Below are 16,365 nucleotides of genomic sequence, written 5' to 3'. Positions count from 1 at the left end.
AATTATATTTAAAAAAATAATAATAATAACACTTGAGACGTCGTTTTTACACTATTGTTATTTTATAATAACGATCGGTTGTTATATACACATTGGTCACCTATATATACTACATTAATAATAACGATAATAATAAATTGAACGGCGTGCGTTGAACGTGATGTCATTATGATCTGCGTGAGGACCATTACCGCACTGAGGCCGGCCAGACAATCACGGACCTTACGCCACCCGCACGATCGGCACGGAAACGGTCAGTTTTGTAAGCTTGTAAACCACGGACAGGAAAAACAATCATTTTTCATCTATGATCTATCTATCATATATTTTAACTAAACTATATAGATTACTATTATAGCTATAAGTATAATATTATACTGTTTAGTAAGTGTACATAATACCACCGTCGTTGTAATCTCCGAAAGTTGCAAAAAATAAAAGTAACTTTCAATATAAATTTTGTCTATCATCTAACCAAAAACATTGAAAAAATTATTTTAACTTACTCCACCTAACTATTTACTGTAAATCTAGGAGACATTCGACGTCTGTATATAAATATATACCTTCACACTATTGATTATCAAACCTAGTAATTTTGCTCGTAACTAAGACCCGTCTAATAAAGTGATAACATACTATAAGAGGGGAGATGGATAATAATAATTATTTCTGTCATTGGACACGAGCCACTTTTAAATTGTTCTATTAAAGTATTCAACCGATAAACCTAATTGGTTTGGTCGTAGAACACCGGCGAATAGTGTAGGTAGTATTCGACAAGTAGTTACAATATATAAAATTAGTAATAGTACCTACTATAGTACCTATAGTGTATAGTGTATACTGTATAAGTATAGTAACGTCAAAACCAGACATATAATTCAATTTACCTTTATCTTGAATCTGTTTCGTATTATTATGTTTCGAATTATATACAGTTGTACATCTACATAATACATACATATTAGTAATACGTAAGAATTTCAATTGTTGATAAAAATTATGTTTAGAGATTACCCCTAAGGTGTTATATAAAGCAAATAATACTATATATTATATAAGAACCTATACTATGTAATATAATCTAACTTTAACTCAAAAATGTCATTAACTCTTTCAAAAATAATATAATATACAAACAAATGGATAACGATGATAACCTTATAATGGTTTTTTTTTTTTTTTGAAAATATTCAAATATACGTGCAAGATTTACTATAGATAATCGAATATATTACATATAGATAGCATATAGCTATATAATAAGCATAATATTCCATTGTAGTGAACATTTTTGTTATCCGATTATTGGGCCATTGAATGTAATATATTATACAAACTATAACATAATATATCATGTATTCATGTTATAGAAATCGATTTGAAATAAATAAAATTTACAACATTACAACATCCGAATAATAATAAAAATTTTATGTAAAAATAGAATGCATAATGAGTAATAGTAGTTATAGTATAGTAGACTCACTTTGAGACCAGACTATTTGTGTTCATTCATTAACTGAATGAGTTGATAAGCCGAAAAATCCAAATTAAAAAGATATACATGTACATTATACAATGTAATAAAAAACATTAATTTGGGAAATTTGACTATATATTAATAAGTGTTCGTTATTTTGTATTAGTTTATTTATGTATTTAAAACGTATGTTGTCATTCATAAAAAAAAATTGAAAAATTGAAAACATTAAAAATAGAAGAAACTTTTTTAAAAAATCGTGTTTTATAATGATTTAAATTTATGTAAAAAAAAAATATTTTCAATAACATTATACTACTTTTTGATGTGGTGAGTTGAGAAAATAGTATTATCATCAAAATATATACTATATAACTGGAAAAATGGATTAAAAATTTGGAAATATGCATATTTATCTCATTAACCAGTGTAGTAGGTAAGTTAAATAGATGATTTTTTCTTATGGCTGAATCAGCCAGTTTGGATTTAACAGACAAATCATTTTAAGTATATGTATCAAACTTTTAATTAGGTACATATTAAATAATCGCATCGAATTTCATGATTTATTTATCATTAGTGCTCATAATATTATAATATATTTAACAATACTAACTGTGGTGTTTGAGTTATTTTGCGCGTTTAAAACTGGTGAAACTATTATACAAATATAAACATGTATATAATGTATATATGAATAATTTTTAATCTAAATTGAAAAATAAAATTGTACTCACTCGTAAGACAGTATTGGAAATGGTTTTTTTTTGTGATAACAAAACAATTGGTCACTGTCGATTGCGATCGCACCGCAGAAAGTGGATTTTGAACTTCACAATACACACTATAACACGAAAAACACACCATCTAAGTAAGTTTATTATGTCTATAGATATTACTATATTATATGTCTTATATACTATACTACTATATTGTTTTATTATTACACACGATGCAGTATGTAGAATCGAGGGCAATGTCTCTTGCTAGTCCATAAAGAGTTTGACCGCCACACACAACGCGGGTATACGTACATAATAATAATAATAATATAATTTACATGTGTCGGTCGAGATCACGCGCGAATATACAAAAAAAAAAAAATCGTTATCCGACGTGTGTACTGGACACTGGTCGAACACTTTATCAAAGCTTATCGTCATTATATTACGTAGGTATCCACGTGTATACCGATACATCATCATGTATATATGAACTCTTGTAGTTCACGTGTGTTAAGCACACCAGCTGTACCTCCCAACCCTTACACGCACTTCCTGGAGGTAAGGAATATTAATATAATGTCAGCTTAATACCATACCATATATATTATATTATGTACTCGTCTGTACATAATGACCCGCGACGTTTAATAGCGTACCTAGTACCTACCTACCTGCGGTAATATTTGCGAATAATCGCGTGTAAAAATATATAAACCAAGAGCGGCTTTAACACTGTATATGAGTTGTACGTTGGCGGTAATGTGCTTCGGGATTATTATTTCATTTTTTTTTTTTAATAACACTCAATGTATAAGGCTTGTATCTATAAGTCCACGCTGGTATAAATAGAACACTATAATGAAATATATGAAGTCGTTATTATATTATATTAAAATGTTCTTCACATAGTCGTAAGAAAAAGTTGATCAAGTACAAAATATAATTATAACGAGTGATATAAAAATGGAATATACCGGAAATTGATACATATTATGACTATTATATATTACATTTGTAAGACAACGATATTTCTCTATTTACGAAACCATATTCATTTTTGTCGATTTATCCTCGTATATCTATTATTTCCTATATTTATATGAAAGAAAACTTACAATTATTTATAACTCTCATTTTACATTTAGCTGGACGTACCTAGTTACTCGATTGTAAAATATTTATTCTACATAATTTAATTTTACCAAATAATTCTATAACAAAGCAACAACAACAAGTAACTACTATTTATAAATTAATTGATATTACATAAACTGAAAGATGGTTGAAAATGTAACTCTTATTATTTATTGAGAAATAAAACTACAAAAACAAAAATAAAATCACAAACACATTTTAGATATAAGTACACAATTTTCGTCGAGTGTTTAAATTACGTAAGTAGATTTTAAATAATAACTGTAGGTACGAGGTACTTACATACATTTTACTCAATGTACTTGAAATATTTAGATCTTAAAATATTCAAGTAAACAAGATTGTGTTAAGATTAAAATAAAGCTGTTTAAAATTATTAAATACGTATAATATTATATATTATGCATGGATACAAAACGTTTATTGTAGATAAAATTATTTTGTTTTGTTTAATATTTCAAGACAAAAAAGTAATGACTTAATTTTCTGAATAGTTTGAAGTTTGAAAGATCCGTTATAATAATAACTAGTGTTATTGTGTAAACGTAGGTACCCACCTACTTATATATTATTATTTACGAGATAATATTATGTTTATTATGTTATGATTTATATCACGAAATAAAAAGATAAGTAGTTTTTTAAATCAGTTGAATAATTTAATTTGGATAAAACAATATTTTAATTTGACACCAAAGATGGTCGATAATATTATTTAAAAAGTGAATTTTATTTGACTCGACCGTGAATAAAAATCGTAGTGTAGGTGCTAGTAGTAGAAGTAATATAGCTGATGTACCCGAATGATTAGACAAATGTTTAACTATCATGATGATGAGCCAGTAGGTTGTATTTTTTTTTCGCTTGACCGCCGCTAATTACTACCACCAAACTCACTGGGAACCAGTTTGTCGGTAGGTAAAAAAAAACGAAAGACGGACAGAAAAGTAATTGATTAGGATTGTCATAATTGCCGACAGGAACCCGTTAACAATCGGAGCACACTGAACTAGATTTTTTTTTGTCTTACCCCACATTTTTGAGTATTCTGTCAGTATTCAGCATATACGCAAAATGTAGAATATGACTGTCTTAACTTTATTGAATAACAACGATAATATTAGATTGTACGACTGCTACTTAATTATTTTTAAATCATTGGCAGTGTGCACAATCGGCCAGTTCTATTGCTTCTAAGTATCGTATACGGCAGGGATGGGCAACTGAAAGTTATTAGAGAGCCAATATTTAGGAAATTTAAACTTATCGGGCCAGAATATAGAGAGCAAAAAAAAAGTCATTCAAAATATGCATTTTAATTTAGCATAGAAGTAGCATAGAGTATGTACAATTGACTTTGAAATTGTATTATGTAATTTGAAAATGTAGTGCGGGCCAGATAAAAAAGGTTAGCGGGCCGGATGCGGTATTATTCAAATAATTACCCAAAATAACTATTTAGAGATTAAATATTAATACAAACATAATATTATAATATTTAAAACGATAAGATTTGTCGTTATGTTTTTGTTAAAGAACATAATCACTTATTTTCTGAATTTTAACAGAACAGCACAAAAACGTTCTTGTTTTATTAATTATAATGTCTAAAGAATAGGATTGGTTTTTGTAAAATTATAAAAATTGTTCGATAATACTGTTATTATCTGTCCATATCTGTAAACGAGAAACTAACGTTGTGATTTGTGGTGTTAAAATATACGGATATTTTAATTATCATAAAATCTATGGCAACTTCGAACGCTATATTATAGTATATAGTTACCTAAAGGTATTATACACACTACCTAAAATAATAATGATACTATCAAATCCATAAAGATTGATAATTAATATGTACATAAGAAATAAACAGATTATATTATATTATCTACATCATACGCATTATATCTTTGATAGTTTGGTGGGTTACATAGAAAATGCGAATAATATAGTTAAATAGGAGCTAAAGTAAATTGAAATAAGTTGTAACAATAATATGATAATGTTCAAGGATAGAACAATTATTGATAAATTATCATAATATATACGAGTATACTACATTAACTTGTTTGTGACCAAAATCGGACTTAAAAATATCTTCAATTAGAAACTGGATATTTATTTTTTTTTTATTGTACATAATAATTATTCTACTTTGTAGAAAATTGATCTCTGAGCAGTCTATCTCTATAAACAATATGTTATATTATTATTTGATTATCGAAAACCAATCGCCAATTAGCACTGCAGCCTCTAACGTGAGATATTTTAAATTTACAAAGAAAGAAAAAAAATCAAACAGCAAAAAAGCTATTAGACTTGCATAATATTTTTTTTTCCAAACGACGTGTTTTTATGACATAGGTAATAATACATTTATAGTAATTATTCGACAATTTTATTGCATACATTCGTTTTGTAAACGGTTGACTTTAAATGATCAATAAATAGCATCGAATAATGATTATTATAATCATTATATTTTTATGAAGAATCAAACAAACTTTTTAAACATTCTTAGCATCGACATATATAGGTTCTATTGTATTGTTAAATCTGTTATACCTACATCATTTTTTGTTATATTTGAATTCCTAATTCAAGTTATTCTATTCAAATACTTTGTTCTCCGGAAGTTTGTTTTTAAATTATAAAATCATAACCGATGTCACATAGATTTAAATATACGAATGAATAATATCACTGTTGGGGGAAGGGGGAATTTAACAAAAATATTGTCGTAATTTAAAGTATTACTAACTTATAGTGAGTTATTGTTGCAAATTACGCATTGTATAGTTATATGAAGTTATAGTATGAATAAAATAAAATGTTATCATCAAAACAACTAAACAAGTACTAAAGCGGTTTTAGGCCCTTAGATGTACCTATCTATAATAATAATTTAGTGATACGGTAACGAGTCGATTTATCAGCGACAGTGCGAATTGTGTGTTCGTTTTTCGACGTTGGAAGAAATCGTTAAGACACATTTATCGTATAACGCTCCGCCGCTTAAAAATGTTGCATTCAAGCTCTACACACACACATTAAATCGAACTGAACATATTATAATGTACATTATATAATAATATATATTATAGCATTATAGTATTATAGATAAGTTTATTTTGATTGTATACCATTGAACTTATACTAGCTTCAACGTTTTAATAACATTATACATTTATAATAATACGTAGGTATATTATAGTGTTTGCACGATGGAATAATATATCTATGTATAAAGACATACAAAATAATCATACTGATCTCGGCATAGTTTCGCGGTACAGGTGCACACCGAGTAGGTATAATATTATCGTAAACTATACCTACTACCATGAAAATTATAATGTTAAATAATATTATTATACTATAATATTGTATAGGTGCGTGCGGTATGTATATAGACAACAATCGAAGAGTATCGTCGCGCAAGTATATAATTATAATTAACGTTATTTATACAGCTGCAGTTTTACCATAATATGCATAATAATGTGTACACGACAACAAAACCGAGTAAATCAGATAAACATAAATTTCGTGTGTGTTAAACTTAACCACGTCCGTCCGTCGGCTATTGTGGTAAGGGCCCTAAAATAGGTACTATTGTATATTAGCTGATATCTAGGTATATTGATATATTCTGTGTCTTAAACCATAAGCTCTCCGGGACGAGCGCGTCATCGTTGTTATCTATTGCGTTTAAGTATGTGCGTGTGCGCAAAATGCATTTTCCATCCGATAGGGATCTGTACACGACCCGAACAAGAGCGGCGAACACGATTTTTACATATAGCTACACACACTTTACACGCGCGCATTGGGAATAAATGCCTCGGTCACACGACTCGGAAACTATGTGTGTTTCAAGTTCGATTTTAATTTATACACAGAATGTAATCAACGTCGCCGTCGTCGCCGCCGCAGTTTGTGTGCGCTGACTATGTAATATAATAATATACAGTATCTGATCGTATATATATGTTTATTATATAAACGCAAAACGATATCATATATACCTATATACTACAGGTACATCGAACAACGACAACATATATGTATTTTTTTCTTCCATACTTGGCGCAATATTTAATTGCTCGACGTTTCGTTAGCCTTTTAACAACTCACGGGATTGACGTTGAGATATACGCAAATCAATATTATTATGTTTTTTTGCCAACAGTGATCGAAATCGAAGGAGGCTATTTGGGAAGAAATGGCATCCCTCTACTTTTTTTCACTCATTCGCATATTTCATCTCACTATTAAGTTTTATTTAAACTTGGCACCACCTTCAATTGCATAATAATATACATAATTAAAAAAGTATGATTATTTGTTTTATAATAGTATTACTTAAATATTTTAAATAAAAATTATTGAATTTTAGATATTCTATTTCAGTTAAGCATTTAAAATACAAGGAATTAAAAAAAAACCGGTTGTGATGATAACGTACATTATAATATTTAAATGGTAAAACTCGATAAAATAGTCAATAAGTTTATTTGGTTAAAACATATGATGATAATTTAACGGTATATCATCAAAAAAAAAAAAAATAATAAAATAAAATCTAAAGATGCTCGGATATTATATTTTCAACAGATTCCACAGATACCGATTAATATTGAGTGTTTTATAACAGGTATTGGATATTTAATTTTTCAAAATAAAATTCAATTTAATGTTTCACGTGTACCTTTATTATTATTAAATCAGTTTCAATTTTATTGGAATACATAGTTTATGCATACTTTTTTACCTGTATATACGTATAATCATATACTTCACAGGTGTTGTTCTTATTTTAATTTTAATTAAGTAATAATAATAGGTTTAACGTCCATTATACCGCTGTCCTGAAATTTGGGAACGTGTACCACATAAAGCAATGAAACAGTCATGTATGTTTGTAAACGCATAAAATTGAATCGGGGTCGACACGCGGTGTTTAATAATCGACGCTATTTTAATAATAATGATAAAATAAAAAAATACAAAAAAACAAGCGTAATGAAAACACAACATATAATATGTATACATAGGAGGCGATGACACAGTTTGGTTACAACGCGTCTCGAGCTGCAGAACGGGTCAATTAAATGACAGACGTGTCCAAAAAATATAATGACTGCAGTAATAGTAAGCCGGGCTCTAAGGCGACCACTTTTATTACTGTTTACTATGGAAGTCGATGCGCTTTATTTGTTTTTATCGAACAGTGGTAAAATGTAATCAAATTTTATTGAGTCAGTGGCGTATTTAGGAAGATAACCGTAGGGATCGGCTCTTAGCTCTCTACTAATAATAAATCGAATTTATGTATTATAAATTCTAATTATAGTCTATGCTGTATACTGTATACATAATATCTATGATATATTTCGTATACCTTTATTTCAATTTTTAAATATTTTTAATAGTATCATAAGATAATTACTACATTTCTATTCTATTATTAATGCAGAAAAAAGCTTCATCATTACCAACTTTTCGTTACAATAAATCTTTACTGTATCGTTAATAAGATCGAACAACTATTTTGACCATAAATCGGAAAAAACCTATATAATATACATATTATGTACGGTGTACATAATATTATTGGTATTATGAAGATCATTTTTAATTTCGTTGACTTAACTTTTTAAATACTTCCTGATCGTATGAAATACCTTAGCAGCATTGTGCCAACCTTACAAGTGTACTACCCATACGACCGACGGACGTTCCTAAAGCAGAGCACAACATCACGCTAAAAGAATATTATGATGTATGACGTCGAAGCGTTCAAGTCCAGACACGCGTGTTTCCACTATATAGATTGACGTGAATTAGTTTCCGAAAAAAAAACACGGACCCGTTGTTCACGGTTGAATGGACGGCCAGAAGAAAAACAAAAACATATAATAATATACAATGTGTGTATACTGTATAGTATATTACAATATTACATACATAGACGAAAATTCCGTAACGTGATGTAATTACGCATGCAAACAGTGCGCGCGCCGCCGGATCGGAGAAGAAAAGGAAATCGTACTATAAATCAGCCGATGATGACTCAATTTAACAGTTTTAACAGAAATCCAAAGATTCATACGCCGTTCGTCGTGCGCAGATACCAATAATATAATATACCTCCAATATATTATATTATAATAAATCTATTATATAATATATAATAATAATATAAACATATTTCCGTCCCATACTCTCTCTCGGGCGAACACGCGCGTGTGTGTTCATGATTAATTTCCCCGTGCTCGGTGTTATCTCACGTAATGCTGTAGGGCAATCTCAGACGAGTACGGCCCGGTCTTCCTTGACCTTCCTACGCAACAGCCGCGCGGACACGTGCTCCGCCACTGTCTGGTCGCCGGCGATTTTCTGGGGAATTTCACGAATCGTTTAATAAGTGCACCGCATACATGCACGCGTATAATAATGGTATTTATAATGCACCAGTATATACCTGCCTGCAAGGGACAACGCGCGTTAACACACACACGAACACGACATATTTATGATTATTATTGCTATTATAGTGAAATTATCTAAAATCGTCCAAAACACGTACTGGGCTATATTATGTGATCGGACCAGCGAAAAAACGATACGACGTCGACTGTGGCTCGTGCGATCGCGGTGGCCGACGAAACAAAACGACACACCGCCGCGGCGGTGGTTTTAGCGTTGCGCATTCCGGACGATTGTTTCCCGACGGCTACTGATTGTCCTATAGTCTATACGGACGCGTATGTACATTGCGGCGACGAGTCTCCCTGCAACGGCCAACGACTATCATCTATCGCACGTCATCGTGTCGACGACCTGTTCTCGTAACATCCTCCACAAACATCTCGTCCGAACCGAGAGTCCTCCGAGCATATATTATCTCTATAAAATATCTTATATCGCACGCGAAGCATGTTATCGATTGGACAGAAAACAGAACTACAGAACTGTTCAGTAGACATAATATATATATATATTATATATTATATCGTATAATAACTATAATAATTATATTATATTTTCAAGCACCAATTGTAGGTACGGTATGGAATTCGGCACCTAACGAATTTTCGAGAAACTCATATAATATTATGTATATAGTAATTAGCAAATATAATAAAATTACATTTTACATTATTACACTCGTATAGTCGTGTGTAAAATAATATTATTTATGGATATGCCAGCTAGCTCGTCTATATTATACACTATACACGCATGACGGAAAAAAAGACCAGAACATTTGAGAACAGGAAGGTGCTGTTTTTTAAAAGCAATATTCGTTCGATATTTTGGCCGTAAACGGATGAAAATTATAACCAAAGAAAGTATTTCAGCGAATGAATATAGTTTTAAAACATAATATTTAACACTATGCTATAATAAAGCAATTAAAAATACATATAATGTAATCGTTTGGCGGAGTAGGTACACGCATATGTAGGTATGTATATTTTAACGACGCTCCTATTTGGTAAATCGACGAAAATAACAAGAATTCCATCAGTTCGTAATACCTACATGACAGTGACAATAAATAGCGACTCGCGTGTATTCGATTTTAAAATTATTTATACGAGAGCCTGGGCACGTCTCGTTTATCCGCAGAAAACCGTCAAAACGACATTAAATCTCTTCTCGAAAGCTTTGCTGCGAAGCGATGACGCGGCACGCAGACAAAACAACTCTGTCGGATTATTTCAATAACGAGCTGAAAACACGCGCGACGAGTGTGCAATATGTCAATACGTATAGTAGTATAGTGTATAGTATTAGCAGTAGTAGTAGTAATAGTGTAAAGTATTAGTATGGTAGCGTAATTATAAATTTATAATTGACCGCCGCCGGTTGGATTTCATCGGGTATGCCGCCAAACCGCGGCGAAACCGAAATGCGCGGGATTCGTAATGCGGAGCGTCCCGAGCTGTTGATGGCACCCTGCCCGCGCGTCGATGTTTAATATTATAATAATAAGACGGATTATTAGCCATGCGAGATTAAATACGGAGCATAGCAGAATACACGCGTATGATAATAATGCATGTGGAGTTTGAAAATCAGGTTTTCAACAATGTTATAAGCAGCTAGCGGCTGCGCAGCATTCGCGATTTGTCGTGGCCTGGTATATGTATAAATGTATGTAGGTACGCGCGCGCGACCGACCCGAACAAAGACAAGTAAATAAATAAACGAGCCGAATGCACGCCGCCGCAGCATCACACGACAAAGGTCAATGTTTTTTGTATATTATATTAGATGTGTGTGTGTGTGTATTATGTAAAACGATATAGGCGCGTCGTGGTACAGGGGCTTAAAATATCATCCTCCAGTTCAATAAAGCGGGGGCGATGAAATATAATAATATAATAAGAGAATAAAGAAAAACCTTTCTCGAATGATACCAACGGCAGTCTACTGCGGCGACATTGTACATAATATATAATATTATATTTAATGCATTAGTAGCACAGCTCCGGGACCAGCTACGATTAAGTCTATGATCGCGACGCACGGAATTCTATATATATATATATATATATGTGCGTATTAATATATTGTTATATTGTATCGTCCTATATATATATATATAATATATAATAATACAAGTACACCATGCGATGAACTCATGAATGAACGAACAGATATAATATATATAATATATATATATGCTGTGATGGTATATACTCTCGGTTTCGCACAAACGACATCGCCGTATATTTATTATTATACACCGGGACTTCAATGATGATCGTCGCGTAGTCGACTACAAATGATATCGTCTAGAGGGAAATCGAAAAACCGAAAGAAAAAAAACAAAAAAATCAAAACAGACAATGGCGCCTATTATATATACCTACACATATTATTATTATTATTATTATTATTATTTACGACGGCGAGAGTGTGCGCGTCACATCCTCGACGACGGAGGTCCACCGCCGCGGCGGTGTAATGAACTAGAACAGCAATGTTGATGTCGAATTATAGCGATCGTCTGCAGTCGTTTATCAGACCGTGGAAACCCAGTTGCGCCGGACGCGTCTCGAGATTAAGCATTGCAGGAAGTTTCCGACCGAATCATCATCATCATCACCGCCGCTACAATCGTCGACGTCGAGCTCATATTAAAACGTGTTGCGCGGGGGACACAATGTGATTGTTTTTTCAGGGTTACAGCTAATACGATTTTTAAAAAATAATAATATTATTCACTCGATATAAGTTTATAGTTTATGTCGAATGTTGATGTGTTTATTGTTTAAATTTTCGTATATACTCGTATTTTCAAACTAAGCGGCGAGCGTGACTATGTACATATATATGCTAATTTATTTCAGAAATTCGATATCTTTCAATTATTTGTATTCCGAGAATATAAATATGCTTATATACATTATATATATACAACAACATATATTATTAAAACAATGGACACTTAAAACAGTTGTTTCGACAAAATGCCGAATAATTTATCAATAAAAAAATGATACCGTCTATATTATTTTTTTATACTAAGAAATAAGAATTTTATAATCTGTAAATTACTCGATGTCTAGGTTAATATAAAATAGAATAAAATAAATTTAAAAAACCTTTATAGAGATGGGAGATTTGATTGAAGGATCTATTGATGGAACTTCGTGATCGACAGATAAGGAGTTCGATAATCTTGGGTCACGACTCACCATCCTGCGTTAGAACAACGAGATAATTTTAATGTATTATTATTATTTGACATTTTTGGCTTTTATGAGACTTGCACTTAGTGAAAAATTTCATTTAATTAATGAAAAACGCATGTTAAATCAATAAAAAACGGGTATGATTTTGATTCAATGAAGTCAACTCATTACATTCAGGTTATTGATTTCGTTAAATGAATGAAGCAGATAATTCTTTAAAAATAATAAATTTTCCATTAAATTAATTATGACTATAAATAATTTAAAGAAATTATTTCTTTCATACTAAGAAATCATTTAATAGAAACAAATATTAATTGTAATAAGATTAATACTACCACCTTTAAATTATAACCTTAATATCTGTAAACTAAAGATTTAATGTACTAGATAAAAGTAAATTTTCCTTCAATTTAATGATTTTTTTTTTTTAAAATGCAAAAAATTCGAGCACCATGTTAATCAAGGCATCGCCCAAATCCGCCGGAGCGGGATTCGTTCTTATTACTATTATACCTACCTATGCTTGGAAACCTAACGCTAACACCTATCGACTACAGTTTGAATTGATAATTGATGCTAAATCTTGAGCATTTAAGCCGTTATTTTTGAGCGGCTTTTTTATTTTACGTTAAACATTGTTTAGCTATGCGATTCGTATAATTCATGTGTAATTAAACTTGGATATTCTTATTAATTGTCTTTTTAATTTATTTACTATTTATCAACAATATCTGTTTATATTTTCATGTTTTCTATGTATTATATATTACAATCAGCATAGAAAAATACAGAATATACAATATTTTAATATACCAAATTTATTTAAAGAATTAAATATTAATGCTTATACATGTTTTATATAATTTCAATAAAATACATTATAGCACCGCATAAACACTATAGTTTGATAAAAAAAAATTGGAGGGGGGAATTATAGAGTACTATATAATAGAGTCTAGGTACTCTTTTTAAAAATAGAACATAAGATTTAAATAACTGCTTTCCATTTGTTTCAGTTCTAAAAGAATATAGAATAAATAAATTTATTAAACAGATTTAGCTTAAAATGTTTTAATGTTAGACACTTCTTATACAAATAAAAGCTATACTAGTTTGCGCAGTAGTAATGTACACGTTTGCTGTAATCTTACATATACCGTTGCCATAAAACAACGCCAAAACTTTTCTACTAATTGACTGATATTTTTTTATCTTAAATTATAGAAATTTATTTTCGTCAATATAACGGAAAATTCTATTGATTCAATACCATTTTACAGTTGTTAAATTGAGAAAAAACGAAATATTGATAATATTCCATTAATATTAAGATATTTTTGTCATACATTTTAAGAAAACAATAAAATAGTAAATCAATGGAATGAAATCATGGAAATTAAAACTATATTTTCTCTGAGTGTAAGAGAACAATCGTGGTAAGCGAGATATAATTGAATTTAAAATGGATTAAATACATCAAGGAATTTAAGAAGTAATATTTGATTTCTATTTATAACAGTAGAACTTAATTTCAATTATTGTTGACCCTTTGTTACATTTATATAAATATTTGCATGTGATGGTTTTATGAGTCTTTCAGTGGCTGGTGGTTGATGTTGGTGATCAGGATTAGTGGTAAAAGGCGATGTTTTTTGACATTTTTGGTTTAAGATTTTTGCAGTTGTTTATATATTTTCCTAAGACACCCGGTGACTTTGTGCAAGAACTGGATGGGAGATTTTTTACACATGTCATGGAAATATATGCAATATATAATAAGCTCAGATGTGACATAAATGCATAAGTTTGGTAATGTTGACAATGTGGTAACTGCCACCTTTTTACGGGAATTCTACTTATTTGATCTTTGTGTGTAAAACAACGATAATGAAAATATAATCTACCTATATTACATACATACATAATATATATATATATATATATATGCACTTGCTTACATCTACAATAAATACATTTCTGTTTATAAATATAATAATTTATTGTGAACACTTATTCATGATGACCGCAATATGGTATATGGTCACAATTTATAAAAAGTCCTTTTTTGGATTTCGATTATAAATATAATGACAGTAATCATACCCAGAGAAATAAATCGCATACATACCAAATCGTATATTGCAATCGACGAACTGATTGTGCGCATTTCTCGTCTTACAACAGGAACGTCTATAGAGTCGGCGTCCCTGTATGTATATTATTATTTATTGTTTACAAACCACGCGGAAATTTGCGAACGATGACGCGTTTGTTATGGTTGTTATACGCAATAACGGTTTACAATGCGATATTACCACGCACAGAGCTTAGTATCCTGCAGTATTATATAACACACAACGAGTAGCTCTATACATCTCCCTATTGTAGTATTCATAACCAACAATACCTTTGCATTTATATCATCGCTCGGCAAAGATATTGAATCCAAATAATTAATAATAAAGACAAAGATACATGGGAAATGTAAAAATTATATAATTAGAGATAATAATAATTGCATTATACAACGAAACTGAAAAAAAATCTCAAATATTCTTAAAGAAAACTTAAAGTATACGCATGTACATAAAACTCAATACTCATAAAAGGTACTTAACCTAAACGAATTTTAAAATAGTTTACAATGTTAATTTCGAATGTTCGTTTTCTATATTATGACTATAATAACTGATAAGTAAAATCATATAAATAGTTAATAGTTAATATATATTAACTTTTAAAAATAATATAATAAGAAATTATTTTACTGTGTATAATACACCGTATACGATTCTACACGATTCGCGCAAATAAACAGACTCGACCGACATAATAATATATACTTACGTCGTTTCAAGAGATTTAAACGTGTCGAAAGCGTAAAAAAAAATCGCTTTAATTTTAAAAACGATAATATTCATTTGTGTATACCATGTAGTGTGTAGCACGTCATAATCAGTATGCAAATGAGCGTTAGCAGTGGCAATTAGCTAACAGCGTTGAAATGGCGGTGGCAGAATGTTTTCGCGCGCGCGCTCTCGTCGACGGTTTTCGTTCAGCGCGCTTCTTAATTATCATTATTGTAGCGAGGGGAATGACCAAAGAGTATACTATTATTTTATTTTACTAACAACTACTATTACTAATACTACTGTGCACACACATACACATACGTTTCTCTGATTCTCTCTATCTAATTAATACAAATTAACAGCGGGTGGTTGCAGTATACGTACAATCGTATGCGTTTTCCGACAGCTCTTCTCAGTCCGATCAACAA

At 30.5% G+C, this 16,365-nt stretch overlaps 1 protein-coding gene across 6 annotated transcripts in view; it reads right to left on the bottom strand.

Annotated features, from left to right (window-relative positions):
- The window catches only part of LOC113551856, an 88,445-nt gene that overhangs the window by 46,421 nt on the left and 25,659 nt on the right, over positions 1-16,365 (bottom strand). For 3 of the 6 annotated variants that reach the window (XM_026954397.1, XM_026954398.1, XM_026954395.1), the window contains one exon: positions 2,224-2,330. The exons of 1 other annotated variant lie outside the window; for it this stretch is intronic. The gene's annotated coding sequence lies outside the window, so the exon portion shown is untranslated. Of the gene's footprint in view, positions 1-2,223; positions 2,331-12,992; positions 13,090-16,365 lie in introns of those variants that run through there. 2 more of the 6 variants (XM_026954400.1, XM_026954399.1) reach the window with 2 other exon arrangements.

This window comes from Rhopalosiphum maidis, chromosome 2, assembly GCF_003676215.2.
Source record: "Rhopalosiphum maidis isolate BTI-1 chromosome 2, ASM367621v3, whole genome shotgun sequence".
In the NCBI taxonomy this organism is placed as follows: domain Eukaryota; kingdom Metazoa; phylum Arthropoda; class Insecta; order Hemiptera; family Aphididae; genus Rhopalosiphum; species Rhopalosiphum maidis.
This window is presented reverse-complemented; position numbering and strand designations above follow the sequence as displayed.